The sequence below is a fragment of the Alosa sapidissima genome, chromosome 1 (genome assembly GCF_018492685.1).
Source record: "Alosa sapidissima isolate fAloSap1 chromosome 1, fAloSap1.pri, whole genome shotgun sequence".
NCBI lineage: Eukaryota > Metazoa > Chordata > Actinopteri > Clupeiformes > Clupeidae > Alosa > Alosa sapidissima.
The window spans coordinates 5,707,302-5,727,825 of record NC_055957.1 but is presented as its reverse complement, the minus strand read 5'-3'; the positions used below and the strand labels follow the sequence as shown (position 1 = coordinate 5,727,825).

General features: G+C 39.2%; 1 protein-coding gene and 1 long non-coding RNA gene across 4 annotated transcripts in view; one reads left to right on the top strand and one right to left on the bottom strand.

Moving 5' to 3' along the window:
- Positions 1-14,634, bottom strand: part of LOC121709700 — a 28,941-nt gene extending 14,307 nt beyond the window's left edge. The window contains exon 1 of the mRNA XM_042093290.1: positions 14,624-14,634. The gene's annotated coding sequence lies outside the window, so the exon portion shown is untranslated. The remainder of the gene's footprint in view (positions 1-14,623) is intronic.
- Positions 6,683-7,746, top strand: LOC121709725. 3 transcript variants are annotated; one of them, XR_006032024.1, is made up of 3 exons: positions 6,683-6,742; positions 6,930-7,003; positions 7,648-7,746. It is a non-coding gene; the product is annotated as an uncharacterized LOC121709725 (long non-coding RNA). The 3 variants fall into 3 exon arrangements; XR_006032021.1 differs by lacking the exon at positions 6,683-6,742 and having other exon boundaries at positions 6,750-7,003; XR_006032023.1 differs by lacking the exon at positions 6,683-6,742 and having other exon boundaries at positions 6,750-7,313.
- Positions 14,635-20,524: the final 5,890 nt, after the last annotated feature.

Below are 20,524 nucleotides of genomic sequence, written 5' to 3'. Positions count from 1 at the left end.
GGGACCAAAAATCGGCCCTGGCATATTTGGCCCAAGCGGCCCTCAAATCGGTCGGGCACACCTAATTAAATACAAAATCTTTGCATTACCCTTAAATATGCATATATTTTTAACTGTCATGGAGCACTGAAAGTGATGGAGGCCTCATTGGCTATCACTCTGACTGATCAGAGGTAGCCATGGAGCACATGATTTCCATATTCAAGTAGCCTAGGCTATACAAGCAATTATTAAAGAAGAGTTTCTGCTTGAATTCAAAGTATCATTTCAAATTATTCAATAGGCTACATTTAAACTATACAATGCTCAACTGACAGCAGCACCAAACAGTTACTGAAGCCTATGTGTAAAGAGCTAATTACCTATTGTTGTAGACGTTAATCACTGTAGGACAACTGAAACAACACAAAATAAACAGGGCTGTTGCTGGAAATATTTTATTCCTGTAGGCTATACTACATTGCTGGTACATTTTGGAACATTATAGCTACATTAACTAATTATCTTTAATGTCTTCCAGCCTATTGTATAGGTTACTGTATATTAGTTGGCTTGTGCATGAATATGACTTGATGTTTTGTAAGGCAAGGCAAGGCAGATTTATTTATATAGCGCATTTCATACAATAAGAGCATTTCAATGTGCTTTTACAGATGCTAATGAACAGTTTATCAGAAAAACAAGATAAAAAGCAAGATGAAGAATAAAATATAAATAGAAGATCAAATGCTGGGTAGAAAACAAGGGTAGAAGATAAATAGTCAAATAAAGGATAAAAAGAAGATAAAATCCAAAAGATAAGAAATAAATAGTCAAATTCAAGATAAAACAAACAATAAAAAAAAAAAAAACTTTTTAAAATTTAGTAATATGCATCATTAAAAAGCTTTGTCTTAAGTCTGTTTTTAAAAACAGAAACCGTTGGAGCATCTTTAATTTCATCAGGTTGTCTGTTCCAAAGTTTAGCTGCATACACACTAAAAGCTGCTTCACCACATTTGGTTTTAGTGGTGGGCTCCATTAAAAGTTTTTTGTTTTGAGACCTGAGTGGTTTATTTGGGATATACTGTTTGAACAAGTCGTGTACTGTATGTAATTTGGGCCAACGCCATTAAATGCTTTAAAAACAAGAAGTAATACTTTAAAATCAATTCTGTAGCTGACTGGAAGCCAGTGTAAGGACCTTAAGACTGGAGTAATATGCTCGCTTCTTTTTGTTTTTGTTAGAATTCTAGCAGCTGCGTTTTGTATGCCTGACATTTCCGTCAGTCTACAGTCTTTTAGCCCATCTTTACCATGATAACCCTTCCAAGATAGAACCCTTTCGACGCTCTACTTTGAGAGACCAACCACCACTCATGCCATCGATGTTGAATTTTGGGCGTCTGACGGAAACTGATCAATCTGACCAACAATTAACATCGATTTGACACTCTTTTGCTGTCCGGGTTTACAAATCATTCATTTAGAACATTTAAGTTGCGCTATTTGTTATTATAATCACAGCACGGCCTTACGTTATCATTACCATATCATTACATTATCGCAATTAATAAGTCATCATAATCATCATCGTCAGCATGGCATGTCACGCATAGCCTACCTGCTCCACCACTGAGTTCTTATCATGTAGTCTCAACTAGGCTCCACCACCTGCTCACTGTCCCTCTGCTCTGCTTGCTTACATCCTCGTTCAAACTCAACGAACTTCAACATGTTGCTGACATATGCCAGACTACTTGCAATATTGTATTTTTGAAGCTTCTACATTGGTGTTACCTTTGCACTATTGTCACTACCAGCACCCGCCACATTTCGTGTAGGCAACTTTGATTAACTTTTGATGCGCTCACAAAATCCTGGCTCTGAGCCAAAATGCGAGGGATGGGGCCTGACGTGAGCTGTGAGTGTCAATATGGAAATGTAACCAATGGGCCGCTGGTTGTCCTTCCTTTGGGCCGATCGTTGGCCAAAATGATTAAATTATATATATAGCCTATTCTACCCGGTATGCCAGATGGCCAGTCCGCCCATGGTCCCCACATTTAAATGATGTAAGAAATAACTATTAATTAGTGCCAAAAAGACATTTAGTTAACTATTAACAAATATTAATACAATATTAGTTAATAGATTGTTTTCTATTTGTTAAATTAGTGATATTCAACCAGGGGACCGCGACCCCTAGGGGGTCCATGGAGGTACTGCAGGGGATCCGCCAAATTATTTCATCTGAAGCATTTTTTTTCCTCTTCAGAAAAATTAAAAACGTCCTATAGGCTACATAAACAGAATGTAGAAAAGATCATTTGTATTCGTTTATAAAAAATATCATATAGGCTACATATGAGTCTTCATGCAATCATGTGATCAGCGTGGGAACATGCACTATTTAGTTACTGTCAAAACCAAAATAAGTGACGTCCCAGAATCTATGCCACTCACCAGGGTCAGACGACCTCTCACTAGGTAGGCTATGAGATATTGAATCCATACTCAAGCTGTGATTGTTAACTGTATAGCTGATGATACACCACCGGGCACCACCGGGCAACACAGTGCAACTAATGAGGGCAGCAGACAACTAGCAACTTTGTTAGCAAAACCACCGCTATTTAGCTAAATCCCATTCAATCTCAATGGAGTAATGGCAGCTAACAGCTTACTGGGGGGACGATGTCTTCTTAACAACTCTAGCAAGTAAAAATAGATGTTAGTTGGTTTTTTAAGCATTTCATGAAGTAAAATGTCCATTTTGGGTTTCAACATAAACACTTAGCGGAGTAAAAAGATATACGAAGCTTTTGTTTAACCCTCGCTTCACTATTGTGACCCTGGTGTCTTTATTGAACATTTCAGAAGCTCACAGATGGTTGGTCATGTGATTCATTGCTAGCACTCTGATTGGATGGTGTCGTTGCCCATAAGTATCCAAATCGTTCTATAAATTATCCATGTTACAGATAATGTGCCGCTGGGGTCTAATGTTTTTTTTTTTTTTTTTTTTTGGGGGGGGGGGGGGGGGGGGGGTCCATGCTCAGTGTCTCTCTCAGCCAAGGGGTCCTTGGGCTGAAAAAGGTTGAAGACCCCTGTGTTAAACAATTAACATACAGATTTTATGCAAACAACTAATATTTAATTAATTATGAAAACAACTATTAACTTGTGCCAAATAGATGTTTTAGTAACAATTAACAAATATTAACAAAGTGTTAGGTAATGACTAATTTGCTATTTATTATGGCACCTTATTATAAAGTGTTACCAAATATTCTACAATTACAAATCAATATTCTAGGCACAAAAAGTTATCCTACAACTTTCCGTACCCGTACCCGTAGATCTGTAAGTGTAGGGTATATTTGTAATATCGACAATTACTTGTATAAATAATTTTTACAGTTACAAATAATTTTTACAGTTTCAAAATGTGATACACACGTACAAAACATTTGATTCTAATAGTCTTCTATAGTACCTGAGCCTGCTGGTGCGGGAGCGCAGGCTCCGCCTGGCAGATGGTAGTAGACTCAAAAGACCATGGTGTGGGTGGGTGGCATCCTTGACAATGGATTTGGCTTTGTACAGCGTTTATGAGATGTGTTGTGGATGGATGGAGTTGGGAGCCAATAGTCCTTTGGGCAGATTTCACTACTCTTTGTAGTGCCTTGCGATCAGCAGCGTTGCAGTTGCCGTACCATACAGAGATGCAGTTAGTGAGAATGCTCTCAATGGTACAACGGTAGAAGTCGAAGATAGAACAGTAGAACGGTAGAACGATAGTATTTGCCCTTGCGTTTTGTGTACAGGCTATATAAGTGCTCAACATGAATTAATGACCCCATAGTACCCAGATCATACTGAGTCTTATTCAGAAAATGAAACTCTGTACCGGCTGAGGACAGCCGTGACCTACTGGTTAGCGCTTCGGACTGTAACTTGTAACCGGAGGGTTGCCGGTTCGAACCCTGACCAGTAGGCACGGCTGAAGTGCCCTTGAGCAAGGCACCTAACCCCTCACTGCTGCCCGAGCGCCGCTGTTGTTGCAGGCAGCTCACTGCGCCGGGATTAGTGTGTGCTTCACCTCACTGTGTGTGCGCTGAGTGTGTTTCACTAATTCACGGATTGGGTTAAATGCAAAGACCAAATTTCCCTCACGGGATCAAAAGAGTATATACTTATACTTACATAACCTACTAATAGCACTTATTATTCACTATATATTCACAATTTAGCACATACAACACACACATCTAAACACGACCACACAACACACAAATCAGCAGGGACAACACATCTAGACACATCCACAGGACAGAAAAAAGAAAAGAAAAAAAAGAAAAGACAATAACAATCAAAACAATAATAATAATAATCCTACGTTACCACAGTCTGTGGGTTATCCATTATTCAATCTAAGTTTGTAATTTTATAGTATGTATATAATTCAATATTAAGGACCAAATGGATAGGTAATCTTGCAGTCTTGAATGTTGTTTACTTGTGATTTCTTCGATGGGCAACAAGTCTATTATTTGCTCCAGCCATTGACCCAAGGTGGTTCCTGACTGGGAAATCTATGTACTAAGTATACATTTCTTTAGCAAAATAGGAAAGCATTATAAACACACATTTTCTTGTATAGGGAAACTTATTTTCCACATCGTAATTCAACAAATATAACGTAGGGCATAGCTCAAAAGTACAGTTACACATATCCTGAATTGCTTTATGAATCTTCTCCCAAAAGGAGTGAACAGCTTTACAATGCCAAAATAAATGCATAAATGTTCCAAATTCAGTTTCACATTTTTTCTACACCTAGGAGAATTAGTGCCATCAAACTTATTAAGCTTCACTGGAGTTATATAGTATTTATACAGGAATTTATAATTAGTTTCTTTAACATTAATGTTTGTAGTCAAAGGTGAGGTAAATTGGGTGCACAGAATTAACCATTCTTTTTCACTGAAATTCATTTTAAACTCTATTTCCCAGTTTGTTCTCAGAGAAGAAAAAGAGTTCTGTGAACTTTCAGACAGAGTTCTGTACAAGTGGGATATCTTCCCCTTAACCGAAGTAGCAGTAATAATAAATTGTTCCAGCTCAGTGGGATAGAGCCCAAATAGTCCATTTTTATGTAAAGATACAATGATGTGACAAACTTGCAAATATTTTGAAAAGTCTGTTCTGGGTATATGATATTCTGCACAAATATCAGTAAAGGATTTAACGGACTCAGAGTCCTCATCAAACACGTCTGAAAAAGTTTTCAGACCATGAAGTGTCCAGTTTCGGAAATCAGTTTGAGAGAGAGCTAGAAAGTCGGAGTTAAATGCAATAGGAGACTCTTTGCTTATATGACCTTCTGTATTCAGATACCTATTGCAGTCCTGCCAAACTGTCAATGTAGTTTGTAAAGGGGGCATCCCTACACTCATCAGGGACTGCAATTTATTAACATAAAGTGTTGTTGTGATCTCCAATGGCATGTTTGTAAGTGATTCCAATGTGACCCAAAGAGAACTAGTTCCCAGCTTCCAACTTATTATATTTCTAACTTGGCAGGCCTAGTAGTACCATAGGAAGTTTGGAAGTCCTAACCCCCCTTTCAAACATGACTTTGTTAAAGTGGACAGCTTAATCCTTGGGGCCTTATTGTTCCATATCAATTTTGTTAGACATCTATTGATTAGCTTAAAAAAGCAAAGGGAATATAACATGGCAACATATTAAATGCATAAATAAACTTAGGGAGTATACTCATTTTGATAACATTGATTTTCCCAATAAGGGACAGTGGGAGAGCCGACCAAGTCTGAAGTTTCTTTTTGCATTTTTCCAGCAAAGGGTTATAATTTTCCTGAAATAGTTTGTCCAAGGTGGGTGTCACTTCTACTCCAAGATATTTAAAGCCATATACTGACCAAGAGAAGGGGCATTCTTTAACATTTTTTCCATTTGGGATATTTAGAGGGCAAGCAATTGATTTTTGTAAATTAACTTTATACCCTGAAGTCTTAGAATTTTTTTTGAATGTCTGCCAAAACATGGCGTAGAGTTGACATAGGTTCAGTAACAAATAATAGAGTGTCGTGGGCATATAGTGAAATTTTATGGTGTAGTGTACCTGCAGTCACTCCCTTTATCATAGGATTAATTCTGATCATCTCAGCAAACGGTTCTAAAGCAATAACAAATAATAATGGGGAAAGAGGGCAGCCTTGCCTGGTACCCCTTCCTAATTGCATTGGGGGAGATTCCACACTATTCGTACAAACAGTTGCCTTTGGAGTGTTATTTATTGATTTGATCCATTTAATAAACTTATAGCCTAGATTAAATTTATTTAGTACCAAAAACAAAAAATCCCACTCTAAACGATCAAACGCCTTCTCAGCATCAAGTGATATTAATAATGACGGTGTTTTATCCTGATTCAGATAATGTATGATGTTAAACAACCGTCTAGTATTATCAGATGAGTGATGACCTTTAATGAATCCAGTTTGATCTAATTTTATCAACTTAGGGAGAATTGCTTCTAATCTTTTCGATAACAGCTTAGTGATAATTTTATAGTCGCAATTAAGCAAACTTATAGGCCTATAGGAGGCACAACTCTGTGGGTCTTTACCTTCTTTCACACTCTAAAAAATGATTCAGAGGTTAGTAGATAAAACTTAAAATGAAGAACATTTTCGACATAAAAAAATTAAGTTTGCTACTTGTACATGTATAGGTGAGTTGACAATTTATTTTAAGGAGTTTGTAATACTGAAAAAGAAAGAAAGCTGTCTCAACTTATTCATATATGGATTTTCAACACACAGTCTTGCTTTCACCTAACAATAGAAAGTATTAAGTTCCTGAAACTTGTAAATCTCGTGACCAAACTTATAAAGCTAATAACACGATTGAACGTTCAGGACCTTCCAGACCACGCCTGAGAAGTAACAGAAATTATGGCACAGGATCCTGTAGCCTGCATCGAACATCACAGGTACGTGCAAAGTAGTCTAGCCTACTATTTTTGTGTTTGTTTTAAAAGCAACAGCTATCAAACAACGGCACACAGTGCGTCAAAATCTTTGTCACGTGACAGTCAAATGAAATTAACGCTACAGCTTGCCCTTTTGCTAATTTGAATATTTGAAAAGATGGATTTTAGCTATCTACAGACAGTAGCTATCGTGTCTTCCAAGCTAGCTGCTGCTTGCACGGTAATTAAACCATTTGAAAAGATGACTTTGGTAGCTGGCGTCTTCAAAGTTACCTGCAGCCTGCCCTTTGATCATTTGGAGTTAGTAAAGGTAAATTTAGCTGTCTGGTGTCTTCAAATTTCACCGTGGCAGCTGTATTCCGCACTTAACATTTTAGCATTGCTAGTTCTAACACTGCACGTGTTTGAGGATCATATTTGGTCGTCCTAGTTAAGCCTAACATTGTCACTATTTATGAAGGTTTGTGGGCCATTTGACATTCTTAGCTTAACCTGAACATAGGCCTAATAGGTAGGCCAACATTTATTTATTTTTGAAGTTTGAGAAATATTATGTGTCAATCCCTGCAAACCATGTAGATTTTGTTCATTTTGTTGTTTGTCTTGAGGTAAATTTTCTAACATTGTGCCTTTCTTTTATACAGATAAATGACGAATTCAGACGGAGCTCTACATTCATTCATTGCACAACTGGACCAGTTGCCATTGCTTTAAAAATAAACAATGCTTTCAGAAAATTTAAATTGCTGTGTGCTTTTATTCAGACAGAAGTGAAGTAAGTTACTATAACTTAAAAAGATCCATGCAAATTGTTACCTTAATTTTTTTTAAGTCATTTCAACTCAAGTTGTTTTTTGAGTAAATATTGTGAGACTTTTATAGTGAGAAGAACTCAATTAGTTTAGCACAATCAACCTGATTTGTCCTCTAAAAGCTTAATTAAGTTGAACCAACTTAATTATATTAATTTGATCATATAATATAATTCAGTTGTTCTAACTATATAAGTCTCACAATATTTACTCAAAAACGGCTTGAGTTGAAATTACTTAAAAAGATCCATGCAAATTGTTACCTCAATTTTTTTAAGTTGAGTAAGTGTATTATTTTTTAGAGTGCAGTAAAACAGAGATTCTAGCTGTTTTCATCAGGAAGAGTGTTATGAGTAGAGAAGTCGTTGACCATTAACATAAAAACTGATTCAAGTTGTGGCCAAAAAGTTTTATAGAATTCTCCCAAAAAACCGTCTGGTCCTGGAGATTTATTTGCAGGCAATGATTTAATTGTAGAAAGGAGATCTTCCTCAGAAAAGTTTTTATTAATGCTTTGTTGGTCTGAGACTGTAACCTGTGGTAGATCCAGACGGTCTAAGAAGGCTGTTGCCTCAGGGACTGAAATATTTTCTGATTTATACAAATCACTATAAAAATCAAATTTGTTTTTATTAATTCCTAATGGATCGTATGTTACTTCATTTTCAGTCTTAATGGACATTATAGTTCTCTTAGTTTGTTACTTTTTTAAATAGTGTGCCAATAGTTTACCTGGTCTGTTCCCAAATTCATGCATTTTTTTGTTTCAAATACATATTTTTTTGCTTTATATAGTTTGAGTGGTCTAAATTTAAATTTGCTCTGGCTATAACTAATTTGTTTCAATTTTCTTCAGATTGATCTTGCTTGTGTAGTGCTTCTTTAATAGTAATTCTTCCTTCAGACCATTGATTGATTGATTTTCTTTCTTTGTTTTTATAAGAGGAATATGATATAATGTGTCCTCTGAAAGTAGCTTTTGCGGCATCCCAAAGTATGGATGGGGCTATATCAGGTAATAAATTGTAAGTATTAAAATCTTCAATGCACTCTCTCATTCTCTTACAAAATATTTCCTCTTCTAATAGCATGTTATTAAATCTCCACATTTTAGATGTATAAGCTTCAATTAAAGTGATATCCAAGGAGACCATTGCATGGTCTGATATAGAGATTTCATGTATGTCACAAGATGAAACAAACTTAATACATTTTTTAGGAAGAAAAAAATTATCTAAACGAGAGTAAGTCTATTGGAAAACGTAAAACGTGCGCACGTTTTACTAAATTGTGCGCTCAATTTACAACAATTAAAATGAGAGCACAATTCAGTCAAATGTGCGATTGTGTGCACGATTTAGTAAAACGAGCGCACGATTTAGTAAAACGAGCGCACGATTTAGTAAAACGAGCGCACGATTTAGTAAAACGAGCGCGATTTAGTAAAATGAGCACGATTTAGTAAAATGAGCACGATTTAGTAAAACGAGTGCACGATTTCTGGATATATACCAAAAAATCTCTTGCAATGACACCTCCTGGGCTCCGTAGTTTTCTGAGCACTTTTTACAAAGATAATTGTTTGGCATGTTTGGCATGTTTTATGTATCATGAAGTTGGAAATGGAGGGAAAACCATATAACTCCTTCATACGGACACGCCTGCTACACGCCCGCTACACTGGAACTCAGGACTCAGGCTTATAATGTAGTGGCCTGGTTAGCACACATACCTTCTTAAGATGAGAGTGGGTCTGGACAAGGTTTATTTACTTATGACTTCCAGCAGGGGCGTAACTAGCAATGAAATTAAACTTAAATTGCTGCATTTCAGAAAATAATTTCAAAAGTGCAGCAATCTGGTAAATGAAGGTTTTAAATGCAGTTATTATCCGGCTCCATGGACTTGAATGGGTTTTCTCAACGTTCTACCGCTCAATTACTGTATATTCATGTAGCTACTGTAATTAGCCTACCGCTGAAAACATAATGACCACTGTCAATGGCAACGGGTTTTGTGCTTCTGATTTACGTCTTTCATTTCACTTCGCAAGTACAGTAGTCTGGTCACTTCTTGCAATGGAACTTCAATCAAAGTGAAAGCAGGTTGATCAGCTGTGTTCAAAAGAATGTTTGATTTAAGTTAAGTGTGTGTTGCAAACTATTTGTTTCTCAGCAAAAGTCACAACGAAACGGTAACAAATGTAAATGTGCATATATATGTCATATGAAGTTTATTTTTCTTGTGTTGGCACTAAGCCAGATAATAAGCGGGATAATGTATAGCACGCCGGTCATTGATCACCAAACCCCTCATCTCATCACCAACCCCCTTTATCCATTTATGTAAAGTAGCTCACTCAGTAATACATATCAACTCAGCATGATTTCTGGGAATAGTTCAAGTCATGCTATCAGGTACAAGGTTTCTACTAACTCATGCATGTTCTTGGTCAACACAGCGTTCGGGTATCAAAGTTAATGCGTCTTTAAGGTGGTAATGCGGCCACAACGCAACGCATTGAAGAGTTGAAAGCTGAACATTACTCCCTCTTTAATCCTAATGTTCAACGCTATGATAAAGCGCTCTACAAATAAAATGTTTTATTATTATTATTATTATTATTATTTAACTATTAATATAAGAAAAGTGAATGTATGTATTTCCACTCACCTAAAAAATGTCTGCAGGGCTCCAGAAGTACAGGTCAGCTGTCCTGAGTGATTTCTCCGGGGTCCATGCAAATAGACACTGAAAAGTTACATATAATACAGAAATATTGGTTTTGCCGTAGCCTTTAATCTCTCGGTCTGGTTCAGTAAACACAACCTGTAATACAGAAATATTGGTTTCAGTAGCCTTTAATCTCTCGGTCTGGTTCAGTAAACATAGCCTGTAATACAGAAATATTGGTTTCCGTAGCCTTAAATCTCTCGGTCTGGTTCAGTAAACATAACCACAATCAGGGGAAAGGCTGACTTGACAGCAGTGATGTAGTCAAGTCACTATGCCTCGAGTCCGAGTCCAGGTTCGAGTCCCCGGTGTTCAAGTCCGAGTCAAGTCCAAGTCATTAAAAAAAAATTCCAAGTCAAGTCCGAGTGGAGTCCACTACTCATCCGAGTCAAGTCCGAGTCGAGTCACTATTGATCCACGTCGAGTCCGAGTCGAGTCCCTATTGATCAAGTCGAGTCCAAGTCCAGCACTAAAGTAAGCATAGCCTACATGTCGTTCCATTTTTTTCCATTGCAGATGAAATCCTTAAAAGCAAAACGGACAATCTTCAGTCTCCAAGCAGGGGTGCCATCACTTGTGTGAAAGTAGTATTGCCAAATTCTTGCCAAACCCAATGTGTTGTATTTATTATATCGGAGAGAATACCATAGCATAGCCATACCATAGCCTATAGGCCTACTTATAATAAATGAGCAATCCACATCCCAATCACACAGGCTATTAATCATACAGTCCCATTATGCAGGGATGGATTACTGCACGGCCTACCGGGCCCAGGCCCAGGGGCCTAAGGGGTCAGGGGGTCCTGAAGCCCAAGCCTTTGCATGGAATCATTGCCTCAATAGGCTATGAATCTGATTGAATTTAGTATTGGCCACCCCCAAAATGCACCAGAATACAGGAAATCACATCAAACAAATTAAAAATGTTCTGGGGGAGGACCCCCAAACCCCCCCTCCGACATATACGACAATAAGTGGGGGGCCCTCTAAAACATCTGGGCCCAGGGGCCCGAAAGTTCATAATCCTCCCATGACATTATGCTGTTACTGACTGCTGACAATTGTATATGCAGTGTTGTATAAGTTCATACTTCACAAGAGCTAGATGGACGTTGAAGTAGGCCTATTTTGTAAGAGGTGGATCATAAAAGGGCCTCCCCCGGGTATTTTTTTAAAATTCTGGCTATTAAATAGCCTACACAATTTTAGCGCAGTTTGGGAGGGACAGAAACAGAGCAGGGCCCGTCTTGGTAGCTTCTTTCTGACTCCCGTGACGTGAACACTGGCTACCTGCAACTGCATAATTATGTTATCACTTCACTGACACTATGGAGACATATTTCACGTCAACAATAGAGATGAAAACTAGCTTTCGGTTAACAGAGATGTAGATCATCTGCCTAATTAATTTCTTTGCGCAACAGGCCACATTCTACGTTTATTGCAGCGAGATGAGTGAAATAAATGTTTTTTTTTTTAAGCTGCCATCGCCATAGGCTACTGTGGTACGCGTCAAGCGGTATACCTTCTTTAAAGTCTGACTACACCACCCCCTGATGATGGGCAGGAGGACCCACAGATCTTTCCCTGAATGTAGTGTGGCTAATTCTATATGTTCCCCGCAAAGGGACAGTAGACAAGAGGCAGATATTTAAATGTATTTCAAATTTATTACAATTTAGTACAAAAGGAGTAGAAAAGTTCTAAATCTTAAAATACTGCTATAAACTGGTGGACTTTCCTCAGTCTAGGAAGGTCGGATCAGCCAATGCAAAACCCCTGCTCAGGAGGACCCTGGTGAGACAGAAAAAACAGGAGACAGCAACCCAACACCAGACGAAGCATGCAACACAGCAAGCACTACACTCAAGATCTTCAGATACCACTACAAAATGTCACGTGTCCTGTTGCAGCAAGCACTACACACTTGAGGTCTTTCGATACCACTACAAAATATCACACCGTGTTGTAGTTATAGTACACACCAAGACCGTGTCTCCCAATGTGGTCCCTTGGCAAGAAGGGGCAAAGCATCAGTGTGGATCCGGCCTTGTACAGCGATAGCCTAAGCAGAGGACATAGTTAGGGAGGAGAACCACCAGCATCAAAAGCACCACTTGTTAATGTACAATGCTACTATGATCGGGGCACATGGGTAGTAGGCCCAGAGGCAAAGTCGGATAACCAAACAAACAAACAAACAAACACAATAAAGAAATGCATACTAATTACAGGAAAACAGTGGCTGGCCTGGTCCTTTTCAATATGCTCAACTGTCCACAGCTCATTGACACATGAGGGCAAAAAGGTGAATGTTCCGTTGCAATGCAGCCCAGCAGCTCAGGTCACAATGAGGCAGACATGTGAACTCAAGTCACATGACTTGGACTCGAGTCAGACTCGAGTCATGATTTTAATGACTTCAGACTTGACTTGATAAAATCCGGCATGACTTGCGACTCGACTTGAACTTGAATACTATTCACTCAAGACTTGACTCAGACTTTGCCTCTTTGACTTGTGATGACTTGACATGTCTCGAATCAAAAACTAAATTTCCTGATCGTGTACCAGTCAACCCAGAGACGCTTTCCTGCGACTAAAAAATAAATAAAAAATAGCGGAGACAAGCGGCCAGAGCACAGTTCAGTAGCCTACTGCCACTACCCTCACACGCGTTACGCACTGTGTGTAGGGCACCAAGAGACAGAGGAAGGACCAACATTTAGCCAATCACTAGTAGCTTTACTGCAAATTGATTTGCACTCTTGTTAGAGAACGTTTGTCAAAAAGCACCAACAGCATGTTACATAAAGATGATACTTTTCGAGTCCTCTCCATTAAGATCCAACTTAAACTTATGCTAGGCTACTGCATTTAATTGAGAACACATCTAAGCACGCACGAGAGGGAGAGAAAACGAGTAGGTTCCAGCTGGCTTGTCATTGTTGATGATGATTGATATCTTCTTTTAAATATAAGAAACATATAAAAAGAAATCGTGGAGGCAACAAGTACGAGATTAGAGGAGATTGTGAATCCGGTTCTCACTAGTCTACTATACTGTTATAAACTATGAGATCCAGGTCACTATGACATGCTGCACTCACTGTGATTTGGAAAGTGGACAAGAATATTATGAAGAGTTGTCTTTGCCTTGTGTAATGGAACTGGCGAGTCTTGAAGTATTCAATAATTTATTTACATGAAGCACATGATATGCCGATTGAAACGCATTCCACTCAGCTACTGTAGCTAGGTGGCTACTGGCTACCAGGCTCATAATTCACTTTTAATTGCAAACAGAAAATGTCAAGCAAGCATCATGTCATACATGTTTCTCTTTCCAAAGGAATGAAAGCTGTTTGTGCCAACTTAATATCATGCTTATCATTGTTAATATTGTGCTATACATGTGGCACAAACAATGTTTGAGTTTGTGGACTAGCCATAGGCTATATTTAAACGGAGCTGGTAAAAAAGATCATTATGAGAACGTGTGGACAGTGCACAATGGGCTTAAAGTGACAGTGCACCATTTACAAATTAGATGAACAGCATCAAATGTGTAGTATTTCTTAAGAAATTAATACTTTAAAACACAATTACTGTCATTATTATCTTTTAAATAATATAAAAGTGTTGACCTTGGCTTCCCTTATGAGTCACCACTGGCAGACAGCCTAATAAATTGTTTGCAGGCAAATCTGTGGCCTAGCGCAGTGAGATACCATCAGTCAAATTATTACTCATCCTTACAGTGGGCTGCGCAATTTGGAAAAACATTATATATATTTGCAGCTGTGCTGAGTGTCATGTAGCTATCCGTTTTGTACAGATTACTCAGGTATGCACATGTGTATATTACACAGGTATGCACATGCCTATGTCGTAAAAGATTACAAGACAGAAACATTGAACATATTTTAATCTGTATTTATAAAAAAAAATACTGTGGAAGATGGAAGTGCTAAAATTATGATCGATAGTCTAATAATGGCATTATTAAGTGAAGAGTACCTGATGACTTGTTCAGGACTTGAAAAAGATTGGGACTTGGACTTGGACTCGACTTGGCTTTGATGTGACTTGGACTTGGACTCGACTTGCCCTTCTCTGTATTTACCTGGGACTTGACTTGGACTTGACTGCTAAGACTTGGGACTTACTTGTGACTTGCCAAACAGTGACTTGGTCCCACCTCTGCAATGAGGTGATCACTAATGTTAAAACTCCATGCAGAAGCCTGTGTCCTCCGTGAAGAATAGACACAACCTTCTAGAAATTACCCTGCATGAAAAGGGAGCCCAACTCGTGTCCAGCACCAACACAAAGAGAATCTGCCTTGCAGCCAGCAAACACTTATCACTTCCTAATTAGTCATGTGACTTCAAGACATCATGTGATCCTAGGTGTTGTGTGGATGTGATGCAGCTATATGTGCCTGTTTGTGTAGATCCCCACACTACTATTTGCTACGATATTCACCTGTTAGAAATAGAACACGTTGCTATTTCCTTTTTTTCGTGCAGTGGATTATATTATCAAATCGCTCGTTTGAACAGTAACAGTAATCCAGTTCATTCGTGGTTTTAAATATAGTTGTTTCTGGCCTACCCACGAGAGGTTCAGTTTGTCAGTTTCACTTGCGCAGACACGTAGGCCTACATTGACACTACATGGACATTCTACTAGGCAATTTAATATTATGCTTCTATATTTTATGACACCAAAATTAAGAAGTATGCTATATCTTGATTGGGAAAACGTTTACTTTATTTTTCTTTCATCCGACAATAGCCTGCTGCAGATTAACAGACAGAAGCACGACAGGGCACGCCCCAAATGAAAATGAATGAATGGAACCTCGCTTCTCACGTCAGTCAGGGAAAACACTGTTCACCAAGTCACAATGATCAGCTATCCAGCAGCAGTGTGTGTTGTTTAGCCTAGGCTGAGTGTAATCTTAGGTGTCATGTCATGTATGAGAACTAATATTACCTGGCAATACTACATTGAAATAGCGGCGGCCATATCTAAAGTTAACGTTAGTTTGCTTTGCATGTGAACATGATGTGGCTTGTGATGTACGACACGAAGCAGTAGCGACATTCACTTGAACTAAAATTAGTATTACGAATAATTTAGATATTAAAATCATATAGCAAATTATAGCCTTATGATATTTTTATTTTATCTTATGACATTTTTTATGATATATTACAAAACAAAACTTGAGTCCTCGACGAGTCATCGCGAGTGCGAATGCACGAGTCCGAGTCCAAGTTCGAGTCATTCAGTGCTCAAGTCCAAGTCAAGTTACGAGTCTCTGAATTTAGAGTACTACAACATTGCTTGACAGTTGTCCAGAAAACACTTCACAAGGAGGGTAAGCCTCAGAATGTCATGGCAGAAGGCTCCCATAACACCTCAGCAGTGCCACAGCCTGATTGCCTCCATACAATGCCGCTTAGTCAGATTAGCTCATTTATTTTCAAAAGGCTGACATTTCTGTATTATAACCTCTTTATTCTTTTTTGAGATATTGTTTTCTTTTCTTTTCATTTAAACTGTAATCAAAAATGGCTTGAAATATTTAACTTCATGTAATGATTCTAGAAAATATGAAAGATTATTTTTTTTAAATATTTTATGAATTAATTAATTCACTTTTTCACAATATTCTAGTTTTTTGAGGTGCACCTGTATAGCAGAATATGCAACAAACACACACACACACACACCTCAGTAATGTTACAGTGTGAACGTAAACACACCATACACAGTAATAGCACACCTACGCTACTGTTTCCAGGACCACAGATACTCCCCTCAGCTCTCCGCTCTGCCCAGAATAAAGACGCTCGTCTCCAGGGAGCACTGAGGCCAAAAGTGCCCTCTGACCGTAAGAGCTCTGTAGTGACCACTGTTGATGGGAATGGGGTATTTATGGCCTAAAGGGGCAACTAAACCACATTTACCTCAAAGGCCTTGCCTGCCTTTAATGTTATTCATGTGCCTGTTGTCGCGGTGTTTATCTGTAGTATGTAGAACTGCTGAAGTCTTAACCATTCACAGTGTTCTTGTAGCTCAAACACCACGACTCTGTGTGCTCTCAGTGACTTTCAGCCTTACTTGTCAAACTTTCTTTCTGTTACACACACCCCCTTTAAGTCAAGTCAAGTCAAGTCATTTTTATTTATAAAGCGCATTTAACATGTACTTAGTACGATCCAAAGCGCTCCACACACAAGACATTGACACATAAAGACAAACGATGCTGGACGGATGGGGCGTAGTCGCCAGCATACCCGTGACATCAAGACATAAACAAACAATTTACAAAATAACAAAAGACACAAGACAGGTGCCAGACAGAGTGGCATAATCGCCAGCGTACCTGTGACATCACACCAAGACATACACAAATAAACAGACAGACAAATAGACAGTGACAGTAAAGCAAGCCTGTCTTACAAAGACAGTAGGCTTACAGAACAAGACCAGACATAAAACAAACGGACTCAGCGCTCACGCAGACAAAGACAAACAAAAAACACTGGCAGGTCACAGGCAGGTGATGATGCTTCGCCAGCAGTTTAGTCCACAAGTCCCCTTTTGGCCCCGGTGAGCAGATCAGCCAGCAGATTTGGGGGCGTGGCCGTGGCGGTGGGCGGCTCTCTCTTCTCTCCATCTTCTTTATGTTGATATATCCTCCCAGCAAATCTACAGAGTAACATCCAGAGTAATACACTAGTCAGAAACACAGAGGGAGAGAGAGAAAGAGAGAGAGATTAAACTGCTCTGTATGATAACACCCCTGCAAATCTAATGTAATAATGAGGGCCTGCAGAGAAGACGCTCAAGCACACACACACACACACTCCTGGGGTGGGCCATGCCTCCTCTGCTGCGGTGGGCTTTGACCTCGTCAGTGTGACCCCAGAACAGAGCAGGAGATCCTCCTCTGCTGTTTGTAATATCACACTCTCCCCGATCTCTGTGTGTGTGTGTGTGTGTAATATCACACTCTCCCCCATCTGTGTGTGTGTCCTTCAAACTACTGCAGAGGACTCGGGGAGAGGGGTAAACCTTACCTGGGGAAGGGCACAATGAGAGTATCACAGGACAACCCCCAGCTTCTGTGTGTGTGTGTGTGTGTGTGGGGACTAAAAGTGAGTCAAGAGTAAGACAGTATTGTCGGTCAACATCACACACTCTTTCCTGATTTCAACCCTGATTGTTCACTTGATCAGTTTCATGCCACGCTGGTTTGCGTGTTTGGTGTATTCCAGTGTTTTTGAGTAAAGATTCCTTTTCAAGTCGTGCATTTCGGCCCAAACCTGTGGCAAAATAGTTAACAATGAGATTTAGTAACAGAAGGAACAAGAACACACTGACTGTATAAATAAGTGGACAAACCCTCAGTGATGTCACCCAGAGGTTTCTGAAGAGCAGGTATCGGTTACCCGATTCGTTCTGCACATGCGCAAGACGTTCGTGCATGTGCAGATGACAATCCTGTTTTATGACAATTTAGGACACGGCACGATCTGTTCCGCACTTGCGCCATTTTATTTGCGATCTGTTCCACGCTTGTGCCGGCGCCATTTTATTTGCTTATATAGCCGTGCCACTTAGCAAGATGTTTAAGACAAAGATGTTGTGGTGTATGGTTATTTTCAGAGCCGGACAGTAACGGAGTACATTTACTTGAGTACAGTACTTGAGTACAATTTTGAGGGATCTGTACTTTACTCAAGTATCATTTTTGGGGAGTACTCATGACTTTACTCAAGTACATTTGAGAGGCAAATATTGTACTCTTTACTCCACTACATTTCTATCCATTTCTATTTCCTGAATTTCCCCTCGGGGATCAATAAAGTATCTATCTATCTATCTATATATAACCGTGAGTACCCTTTACTTCCTCTAAAAAAAAAAGAAAAATCTCGGAAACCCTCAATTTGTTGTTTCCCTCTCAAACGTGATTGGATTGTGCAGGCGCCACTGATTGGGACAGCCTATCAGCAATCACCTTCAGCTTTCCGCCAAAGTCAACTCTATGGTCAGATTTAGATAAGAGACGAAACCATGGACGAAACAATGGATGAAGACGCAGCAGGTCCATCCCGGGAATGTGCCAACCTGTGGCCCCACCTCACCAGACTATTTAAATTTTCTGAACAAGTTAATGATTGTTTTCGCTTCAAGTGTTTCAATTACAAAATAGTATTTTGTATTTGAAATAAATATTTTAAATACATGTATTAGTAATACTGCCCATCCCTGGCAACATGGTAAAAAGATGAAAATGACTTGATTTTACTTTCAATTCCTTTTACAATCTCCAAGGTATTAACATTAAACATTTTCATAACTCCATGTAGGACGTTTCTGTACATAAATGTAAGCACTGTGGCAGTAGTAATGCAATATTTAAAAAAAAAAAAGTAGGCTACTCTTGTACTCTTGATACTCAAGTACTTTTAAAAACAAGTACTTCAGTACTTTTACTTAAGTACACATCTGACTGTTGTACTTTTACTTGTACTTGAGTAAAATTTAGCAAAGGGTATCTGTACTTTTACTCAAGTAATAAAGCTGTGTACTCTGTCCGCCTCTGGTTATTTTAACAGAAACAGGAAATGATTGAATGCTAAATGGACATATTGTGTGATCACAGATGGGCCTTCTGTGGTGTGACTGGTTAGCATATTCGGGTCCAGGTTGCTTTGAGGGCAGCTGTGGCCTACTGGTTAGCGCTTCAGACTTGTAACCGGAGGGTTGCCGGTTCGAACCCCGACCAGTAGGCACGGCTGAAGTGCCCTTGAGCAAGGCACCTAACCCCTCACTGCTCCCCGAGCGCCGCTAATGTTGCAGGCAGCTCACTGGGAATAGTGTGTGCTTCACCTCACTGTGTGTTTCACTAATTCACGGGATCCAAGAGAGACCAAATTTCCCTCACGGGATCAAAAGAGTATATATACTTATACTTATACTTAGGTGCCCACAGTGACCCAGGTTTAAGCCATTTCCCAACCCGGATTTGATCTGACACAGAGTTTCCTGACCCTTTTTTATCTGACGGTGTAATTGCATTTGCATGACAGATTTTCCTGAGACCTGATGCCTTTTCATCTGATGTCTGACACATGACTGTGTAATTCCATACATTTGACAGAGATTTTCCTGAGACCTGATGCCTTTTCATCTGATGTCAGACACCTGACTCTGACATCTGAGGATGTCCTAATATGTACCCCTGTAGGACGTTCAAGGTATTGCAGGTTTTGGAACATACACACACACACACACACACACACACACACACACACACACACACACACATTACGAATAATTTCTGCAATATTTCTATTTCTCACAGATTGCACTCTGTGTGTACTAAACATGTTTCAGCGCAAAACAGACAGCACTCTTTGTTGTCCAGATATGAGTTTGACAGAACTGTGATGGCGCTCATAAGATATCTCAGTACTCTCTGGTCTTCAATCACAGACACACATCACTCATACACAACACAAACACACTCCATGTCACTCATAAACTACACACACACACACATCACACCACTCCAACACAACAGACACACACCCACACCTACACAATATAGCATAGTAGCACTGGACAAAAGATATTTCACAAATAAACTACAGGTGTATAAAAACAAAGTTTATTTCTGAAGAAAGGGACTGTGTGAAGCAGGGTTGTGTCAGGGCATATTAAAAATAAGTCATTATGATAAATAACATTAACGAGGCGAACAGTCATGTGACATTGAAGCTGTCGCTGTTCTCTACATGCACTGAGCTCCAGTCTCACAGGGCTACAGGCCCATATATGGGCGTCCCCACCAATCAACTGATTAAGGCCTAGTCCACACGTACCAAACCGATCTTTTTTTCCTCCATCTTCCCTGGAACCGTATCAAGAATATTTGCGTCCAAACG